Source organism: Micromys minutus (assembly GCF_963924665.1).
Source record: "Micromys minutus genome assembly, chromosome: 17".
Taxonomy (NCBI): Eukaryota; Metazoa; Chordata; class Mammalia; order Rodentia; family Muridae; genus Micromys; species Micromys minutus.
The window spans coordinates 30,132,909-30,142,335 of NC_137952.1; the positions used below are offsets into that span (position 1 = coordinate 30,132,909).

Below are 9,427 nucleotides of genomic sequence, written 5' to 3' on the forward strand. Positions count from 1 at the left end.
GATAATATATGTGCAGAGACCTGGTGCAGCCCTGTTTGCTGCTTCAGTCTTATATGAGCCTTGCTAAGTTGATTCAAAAGGCCTCGCTCCTTCTCCTGGTATCCTCCATCCCCTCTGGCTCCTCCACTCCTTCCAGCTTCTTTTCCAGAGTCAACTTTTAAAGTTCTTCCATACTAACTACAATTCTTAATATGTTGACACCTACATAGTTAGAAAGCACATAAATATAACTGGCCTGAGTTTTGATCACAGAAATGTGCATGTCCAAAACCTAGACCTATTACTTCCTAATCATGTGACCTTGTGAAATATTCTCCACACCTCTGAATCTTAGCTATTTCTTCTGTCGATACCTACCCCAGCTGTCACCTTAGTGTTCATAATGTGGGAGATAAATAGATTTTGTTGGATTGAAAGATCCCTACCTCAAGGTAGGTATTATTTTTACCTTCATTTTGAAGAGAAAAGAAAGGAGCAGACCTGTTTGCTTACACAGCTCTCTCTCGGCTGCTTCCTGTACGCCTTCAAATGACTCTTGCTTAGTAAAATGTTAGTATTCCTAGATACACTTACACATTTCACAGAAGCGTTCTGGTGAGATGAGTGTTACACTCCTTCTACCAGAAGAAAAGTAAGTTCTTAGGAGCATCAGACACCTTTCACAACCAACTCCGCCTTTCCACTTCTCTCCCCCACACTCCCCTCTCCTTTCCTCCCCACCACTGACTTACTCCCCTCTCATTCCAAGGCAGGCAGAGGCACTGGTTGCCATAGAAAGCAGAGCCTCAACACAACCATGCCAATGTTTAAGTGCTCTGATTCCAACCCCCACCTCCCTCCTCTCTGCAAGTGCCTGTAGCAACAAGAATATTTCTAAGATGTTTATTTCATGTTTTCCCAATAGAATTAATTTGTCCTAAAATTGTGTATCATTGGATTTTTGAATTATTAAATTAGTTATGTGTTGGACAGTGTTATGAAACAAAATGGAAGTATAAAATCTTAAAAGATTTTATTTAGGGATTGGGAAAGATAGCTTGGTTGGTAAAGTTTGTCTTGTTAGCATGAGCACATGAATTGAATGCCCAGAACACTGTAAGAAAAAAGCAGGGTATGAGAGAGAAAGGCATAGCCCTAGGTCTCAGTTGTCAGCCTGCCTACATGGTAAGTTTTAGGACAGTGGGAAACTCTCTTTCAAAAGAAAGAAAAAAGGTAAAAAGTGCCTGAATAATGTTAGCCAAGTTTGTCATCTGACCTCTGCACACAGGCACACACATGTACATGAACTCTCTCTCTCTCTCTCTCTCTCACACACACACACACACACACACAATTTTATCTATTCCTAAATAGACAAAATGTAACCATAATAGGCTAACAAAAAGTAAAACTATAATATTTCCCCATGAAAAGTTACACATTTCTTCAAATTCTACCAGAGAGGTTAGAAGTGTACAAATGTATGTAAAGGCAGCAGGTGAGAGGCAGGGCTGACCACAGTGTAAAATATTATCAAATACAAAGGGAATAGAGCTATTTATGGTTTTGCCATTTATAAATTTGACCAACCCTCTTTTGAACCTATTTCTATTTCCTGTGGGTAATGAATTCCACAAATTTATGACCTGCTGTGTGAAATAATGTTCCCACCAGGTGTACTGGGAAGCCAGCTCTTCCAGCAGGGAAGGTGACTGAACTTCCTGCCACATATTTCTGCTCATTAAGCATGGCAGGCCATTTGTGAGGTAGAGGAATTTTCTGAAAAATTGTGTCATTGTAATGCATTATTTTCATAAATTATGTCACTATGCAGATTTAGGAAGCTTAAGCAATTGGTATAATTCTCTCTTATGAACACTGAATTGTATCTCCATCTTTGGAATGAGTTCTAGAGTGTAGAGTGTAATTTATGGTACTTGGAGCTCAAGCCTGGGATGTGTGTGTGTGTGTGTGTGTGCGCGCGCGCGCGTGCGCATGCAAGTGTGAGTGTGTGTTAGTTTTGCTTCTGATCTTCCTTGGTGTCTTTCATTTTTCTCTTTTTTCTCTCACCCACACTGACTTTAAATCATCTTGCATTCAGGTATGTGACAAATCCATTTGAAAATAAGACAGGGATTGTCAAAAAAGAGATGGATACAGACTCACACAGGTAGAGGAGAAAGAAACACAAGAAGAGACTAGAAAGGACACAGTGAAATCTGGAAGAAGAGGCTGGGACTTAGCATTACTTCTGTGGGCTTGTGAACTTCCCTACTAAATTAATATATATCATAAATATAGCATTTTAAAAATTTGTTCTGAAGTCTGAAATTTTAATAAATCCATCTCTGAAAAATGGCCAACAAGTGATAAAATTCATTAATTACGTATGCAAGGGACAAGCATGTGGGTAGGAAAGGGAGCACTTACTCATCTTCCACTGCATTAAAAAAAGTGAAGTCAGATTGACATGGGCTCTGCTTTTTCATTATTTGATTTGGGACTAACAAAGGACATCCTGCTTGGGATAAATCTCGAGGAAAAACTGTCTTAGGAACAAAGAAAATATGGTCAGTAGAGAGGCCAGGTAGGATGTGTGAGATCTGAACAGCAAAATTCTGTGTAAACACGGGGGTTGGAGGAGGCAAGGTTTGCTGCTCAATGGTAGAGTGTTTACTTATGTGTATGAGACCCTGGTTTTGGTGAAATCTGTATTCTTCTTTCTGTGTCATTTCACTTTACTTTTAAACCTTTACTTCCTGCTCCTGTTGGAATTCTTCCACGTTGGCTTGGCCATCTTAGAAACAGATTAGCCTGTATGTTTAAGCACAAAGAACTACCACTTTAGAAACATAGATCTGCTATTCCTGCTTACATGCACATGAAATTGGGCTTGTGTGCAGAGTTCCTAGCTCTGTGGTGGAACCGAGTCTCCTCCTGCAGACCTCTTTATACAACCTAATTACTTGTATATTATTACTTGAGAAAAGTTGAATTTAAAGTATTCTATACATACATTTTAGCTTTAGGTTTCCTTGGAAGCTTCCTAGCAACTGTTCTTTATCCATGACCAATGAAACAAATGATGATTGACTTGATTTCTCAGAAAAAAATTATCTTCTATTAATATGTCCCAGTCTTGGTTCTGGTTTTTCTCACTGTTGTGCGATTACTTCTACTGGCTGAACTTGTTGCTTATTCTCTGTGTGGTTAAAGATATGACCTACTTAAGAAGGCTGTTAGCTTTCATATCAATGTTCCTAAGTTTATATACTTAATAAGCACTAATTACTTTGCAATTTTGTTTTGAAAACCAACCTGAGAGAAGCATATGGAGATGAATTAGCCTTTAAGTTTACAAAATTTCTGCTTTCTTCCTTTGTTCTCCTCTGGCCACAGATCTTCTTTTTCTCTTTTTTATTAGATACTCTGTATTTACATTTGAGATGTTATCTTTTTGCCCTGCCCCTCTCATTCCCTTCCCCTTCCATTTGCCTTCACAAAGGTGCACTCCCTTCTGATACACCTCTATCCCATTGCCTTGTCATTCCCCTATATTGGGAAAACATGCCCTCTCTGGAACAAAAGTCTCTTCTTACATTGATGCCAGACACTGCTATCTTCAGCTGCATACACAACTGGATCTATAGGTCTCCCAAAGTGCGTACAAAGGTTGGTGTTTTACACTCCATGGGAATTTTGGAGAGTTCGGTTAGTTGATAATGTTGTTATCTTCCCATGAGGTTGCAATACCTTTCAGCTCCTTATGTCCTTTCTTTATGATCCCTGAGTTCAGACTGGTGGTTAGTTGCAAGCATTCTCAGCTGTATCTATATGATTCTAACATAATCCCTGAGTGGGCATCTCTGTCTTATTTCTGCCAGTAAGTACCACTGATGTTAAGAGAAATTATGGAATAGTGATTTTTTATTTTCTGTTATTTTTGTTGTTAGAGGTAGACTTATGTTTGTGTGCTTCTCTTCTTTTGGTTTCCTTGAGTGATTTTTTTTTTGCTTTTCCTTGGGTGCAGTTTCCTTCCTTGTGTTGGATTTTTCTATCTATTATCCTTTGTAGGGCTGGATTTGTGGACAGATATTGTGTAAATTTGGTTTTGTCTTGGAATATCTTGGTTTCTCCATCTATGGTGATTGAGAGTTTTGCTGGATATAGTGACCTGGGCTGCCATTTGTGTTCTCTTTGGGTCTGTATGATGTCTGTCCACGATCTTCTGGCTTTCATAGTCTCTGTTGAGAAGCCTTGTGTAATTCTTATTGGTCTGCCTCTATGTTACTGGTCCTTTTCCCCTTACAGCTTTTAGAATTCTTTGTTTCGAATATTTGGTATTTTGACTATTATGTGTCGGGAGGAGTTTCTTTTCTGGACCAATTTATTTGGAGTTCTATAGGCTTCCTGTATGTTTATAGTCATCTTGTTCTTAAGAGCAGGGAAGTTTTCTTCTATGATTGACAGCTCTTCTTTACTCCCCCTGTTTAAAGAATTATTTCCTTAAGTGGCACATTTTCATGCTTCCTTTCTTTTTATTCTGGTTCTTGTAGTACTGTTTGAGAATGGGGCACATGCATTTTAACTTACATATGTCTAAATAGAAAGCATATTTAGACCCGATCGAGGACGGCGCCTGTGTGTAAGTCCAGCCGCCACGGGCCGGGCGTCTGTGGTTACTGCACGCACACGCACTGAACCCAGAATGAGGGTCGTGGCCCTGATCAGTGGTGGGAAGGACAGCTGTTAAAACATGATGCAGTGCATTGCAGAGGGGCATCAAATTGTTGCATTAGCAAATCTAAGACCAGATGAAAACCAAGTGGAGTCAGATGAACTGGATAGCTACATGTATCAGACAGTGGGTCACCATGCCATTGACTTGTATGCCGAAGCAATGGCTCTGCCCCTGTACCGTAGAACCATCAGAGGAAGGAGCTTGGAGACAGGAAGAATGTATACCAAATGTGAAGGTGATGAGGTTGAAGATCTCTATGAACTATTGAAACTAGTTAAGGAGAAAGAAGAAGTAGAGGGGGTATCAGTAGGTGCTATCCTTTCTGACTATCAGCGTGTACGAGTAGAAAATGTTTGTAAACGACTCAATCTCCAGCCTTTAGCTTACCTTTGGCAGAGAAACCAGGAAGATTTGCTCCGAGAGATGGTAGCATCTAACATCAAGGCCATTATCATCAAAGTAGCAGCTTTGGGCTTAGATCCTGATAAGCATCTTGGGAAAACCCTGGTTGAAATGGAGCCTTATCTTTTAGAGCTTTCGAGGAAGTACGGTGTTCACGTGTGTGGAGAAGGTGGCGAGTATGAGACATTCACACTGGACTGCCCTCTGTTCAAGAAGATCATTGTGGACTCTTCCGAACCAGTCGTCCACTCAGCCGATGCATTTGCACCTGTGGCTTATCTGGGGCTCTCGGGGTTGCACTTGGAAGAGAAGGTGTCTACAGTACCTGAGGATGATGAAACAACTAATTACATTTATGAAACAACTCTTAACATTTATACTGCATTTAAAAATTATTATAACCTACTTTTTTGTTACATTGTTTTACAATTGAATAACCAGGATAATTTCAGTGAACTCTTCTGATATTGCCAATTTCTTCAACTTACTTTCTTTTAAAAAATACTTTATTTTTAAATTCCTATTAGATTATTATTGTATCATCCCCCACTTTCTTCAGAAGCCTACTATTTACCCCTTCTTGCTCTTTTTCACATGTATGGACGCCATATTTCATTAGTGTGGTTATATGCCCTCCTTGCTTTCTATGTCTCTTTTTTTGTCTCTTCCCTCCTCTCTTTCTCTACACACACACACACACACACACACACACACACACACACACACTTTCCTAGATACATAAATAGAACCTGTGGAGACTATATATAGCATTTCATTTCCTATGTTGTGTTGTCAGGGTTGGTCATTTGCTTTTGGATAACCAGTTGGTGTGTTCTTTCCCCATGAAGAACCCTGTCCACTTTAGCATGTCTGTTGGTGTCCTCCTTGTTCAGCTCATATTTCAGGAGTCATGTAGGTGAGACTTCATGGGTGCAGCTTCTGAGACTCTGGGAAGAAACACAGTCCCTGGTCTTCTGGCTCTCAGTCCTCAGTCTCCACTTCACTGTCTTGTTGATAAAGAGTCTCATGGCCTTTGTGTGGCGGCCCCTGTATTTTGCTTTGATTCCTCTCTAGCCTTTCTCGTCCAACATTTCCTTGTCACACCTTTTCCTCCCCTCTCTTTCACACCCAAGTCATGAAAAAAGAAATCAAAAAGTGAAGAAGACTGTGATCTAGACAGTCACATTCATTGTAGTCAGGTGTCACTACAGTGATTCTCTTGTTTTTTCATATATTCATTATTCAAAATGGTCAACATCATTGGATAATAAGAAAGATTATCATAAATGGCTGGTTATTTTATGACTGATTTAAAAGAATTTTTAAATATCGCTCATGTATACCTCATACATTTTAAAAATCAAGACTATCTAGAATAATTTTATGTCCAGTGGGAAAGCACAGAGTACTTGTGTATGTTTTCTGTCCTGTTGGAACCCCGTCTGCTCACTCCAGCCTTCTCTAGCAGAGAGGTATTTTGTAACTGATCAACCCGCTTTGCTAGGTCCTCCTCCAAGGTCCATCTCTAACCAGAGGTGGTGAGTGCCCCTTTAGCCCTTTAGTTCTGGAACTTGAGAGATTGAGGCAGGAGCAGTGTTGTGAGGTGTGGCCTGGATCACCCTGTGGCAAAACAAACAAAAACGTCATAGTTTGTATACAGTCTCACCGTTGTGATTTTACGTTCCGTGGGATTTAACAAATATTCAAAGACATTAGGCATCATGACGGTCCTGTAACAACAGTTTCACTGTCTTAAGAATCCTGTGTGTTCCACCTGCTCATCCTCTCTCTGCCTGGCAACTCCTGATCTCTGCTCTCTAGTTTTCCTTTATCAGATCATCATGAAGAAAGCTGCTACCAACATTCATGTACAAGTTTCATGTGAATATCAGTTCATTTGTATAACTACCAAAGAGCATAAGTACCAGATCCTCAGTGTTCTAGGTTTATTTTTATTGCCGTGATATATATTCTGACCAAAAAAAAAAAAAAAAAAAAAAAAAAAAAAAAAAAAAAAAAGAAAGAAAAAAACCCCTAGTAAAAGAAGGGTTATTTGCCTTACAATTCTGGGTAATCTGCCACTGAGGGCAAATGGGTTGGAACCATTGTACCCACAGTAAAGAGCAGCAATCGCCTTTATATTTCACTTCCATGTATCTCTCACACCTCATAGCCTTATCCACCTCCTCCGTTAAAGTTCTGCCTTCCCAAACTTCTTTGTTTTCCATTCATAGCAGTGGTTTTCAACCTTCCTGATATTAATAAAGTTCCTCATGTTGTGGTGACCTTGGACCAAAGAATTTTTTGTTGCTACCTTGTAACTATAATTTTGCTACTGTTTGGAATAATAATGAAAATATCTGTTTTCTGATGGACTGAGGCATACCTTGTGAAAAAATCATTAGACCCCACAAAAGAGTCAAGACCCACACGTTGAGAACCACTGCTTTATACTGTTCAGATCCTTGCACAGAATCCCACAATAGTTGTATAGTGTTTTCTACATTAATAAGGTCGTATCTAACCGGAGACCATGTGTCATAATGCTCTGTGGTCTTTCATTACTCTTGCTCTCAGGGCTCCATATGAGCACACGTGCTTAGAACACATTGATGCTCCCTTGTTTGCAACAACTGTCTGCCTCCCTTAACCTTTTAAACTGCCTGCACCCCACCCATGGACCAGTATTGAGTTCAGATGCTCAGCATTTAACCACACAAGTTAAACTGCACCAGTGCTTTCTTCTCTTTCTGTGGCAACTTTATTCAGTTATTTAAGCATTTATCATTTCTACTGCTTTGCATATTTCTGTGAATCAGTCCTTTTTCATTTTCTTTTCATCTGAGTCATCTATGAGATCTAAAAGTACCAGATAAAACCTTGAATATAACTTTTTTAATGAACTACCATTTTTCAAACCTCATTTTCTTCTTTTTCATGAAGAGTTTTAGAGATGTTTTCCATTGCATTCTACAACCAAGTTTACGTCACGTTCTTCTGTTATTATTGGACAAGAGTGTGTAAGAAAACTGGAATGCAAAATAAAAAATATAGAGAAAAGTTTCTTTGGGTCCCAGTCTTTAATCCTTATGCCAAATTTGATGCTAAAATATACCATACATCTCACAATGACAAACTTGAGAAAATGAAAAATACAAAGCCTTATATAAATCAACATTAAAATACCTAGAATTTAACAGAAAAAAAAGAAAGCATATTTAAACCCTACATATTGTTATCATTTTTGAGGTAGAGTCTTGTATAGTCCTGTGTAATTGTATTAATATTTTAATTAATTAATTAATTTACGTTACATCTCCATCAAAGCTTTCTCTCCCTCCTCTCTCTCCTCCCAGTTCCTCTCTCCTCTCCTCCCCCAACCCCTTCCTTTCTTCTCAAAGAAGGAAAGGCCTCCCAGGGATATTGACCCCAGTGGCCTATCAAGTTGCAGTAGGACTAGGAAGAACTTTTCTTATTGAGTTAGACTAGGTAGCCCAGTTAGGAATAAGGCATCAGCTCAGCCATTAAAGGCTAGGCTCACAACCAGAAATATGACCCACTATTGAGCAATGTGCAGTGAGTAGGTATCTTACTATTGCTGTAAAAAGACTCCATGGCCACAGCAACTCTTCTAAAGGGACATATTTAATTGGTTCTGGCCTACAGTTTTTGAGATTTAGTTCATTTTTATCATGGTGGGAAACATGGAGGCAAGCAGGCAGATGTGGTGTTTGTTGTAGCAAGATCTGAGAATTCTGCATCTGAATGAGGCTGTAAGAAGAGAATTGGCTTGAGCTTCTGAGATCTCAGAGGCCACCCCACAGTGACACAATTCCTCCAGTGAGGCCACACCTATTCCAACAAGGCCACACCTCCTAATGGTGCTTCTGTCTTTGGATCAAGCATTCAAACACATGAGTCTATGAGAGGCATTCCTCTTCAAACCACCACAGTGAGAGACCTTGGAATATTCAGTCATCAAAACCCTCCTCAGGGCTCTACATGAAAGAGGAAGCAAAAAAAAAAAAAAAAAAAAAAAAAAGAGAGAGAGAGAGAGAAAAGAAAAAAAAAAGGTAAGAGCCAGGGTAATGGATGACTTCAAGGAAACAGTGTCTTCCAGGTATAAAAGCACTGATACACATGTCAACTCATATAGGAACTGTGACAAACAGCATAGGACTACACAGTTTCAGGCCAGACAGGGTCACAGCTCTAAGATGGGGAAATTGACATGGGCTTCCATGCTTAACCAAGAAGCTGCCTGCAGTTGATACCCACTGGCAATGAGAAAACCAGCTTTCTCCA

At 39.6% G+C, this 9,427-nt stretch overlaps 1 pseudogene across 1 annotated transcript; it reads left to right on the plus strand.

The window, feature by feature from the left end:
- Nucleotides 1-4,687: 4,687 nt before the first annotated feature.
- Nucleotides 4,688-5,451, plus strand: LOC308431439 (diphthine--ammonia ligase-like; annotated as a pseudogene). The gene is made up of 2 exons: nt 4,688-5,320; nt 5,353-5,451. The product of its transcript is annotated as a diphthine--ammonia ligase-like (transcript).
- Nucleotides 5,452-9,427: the final 3,976 nt, after the last annotated feature.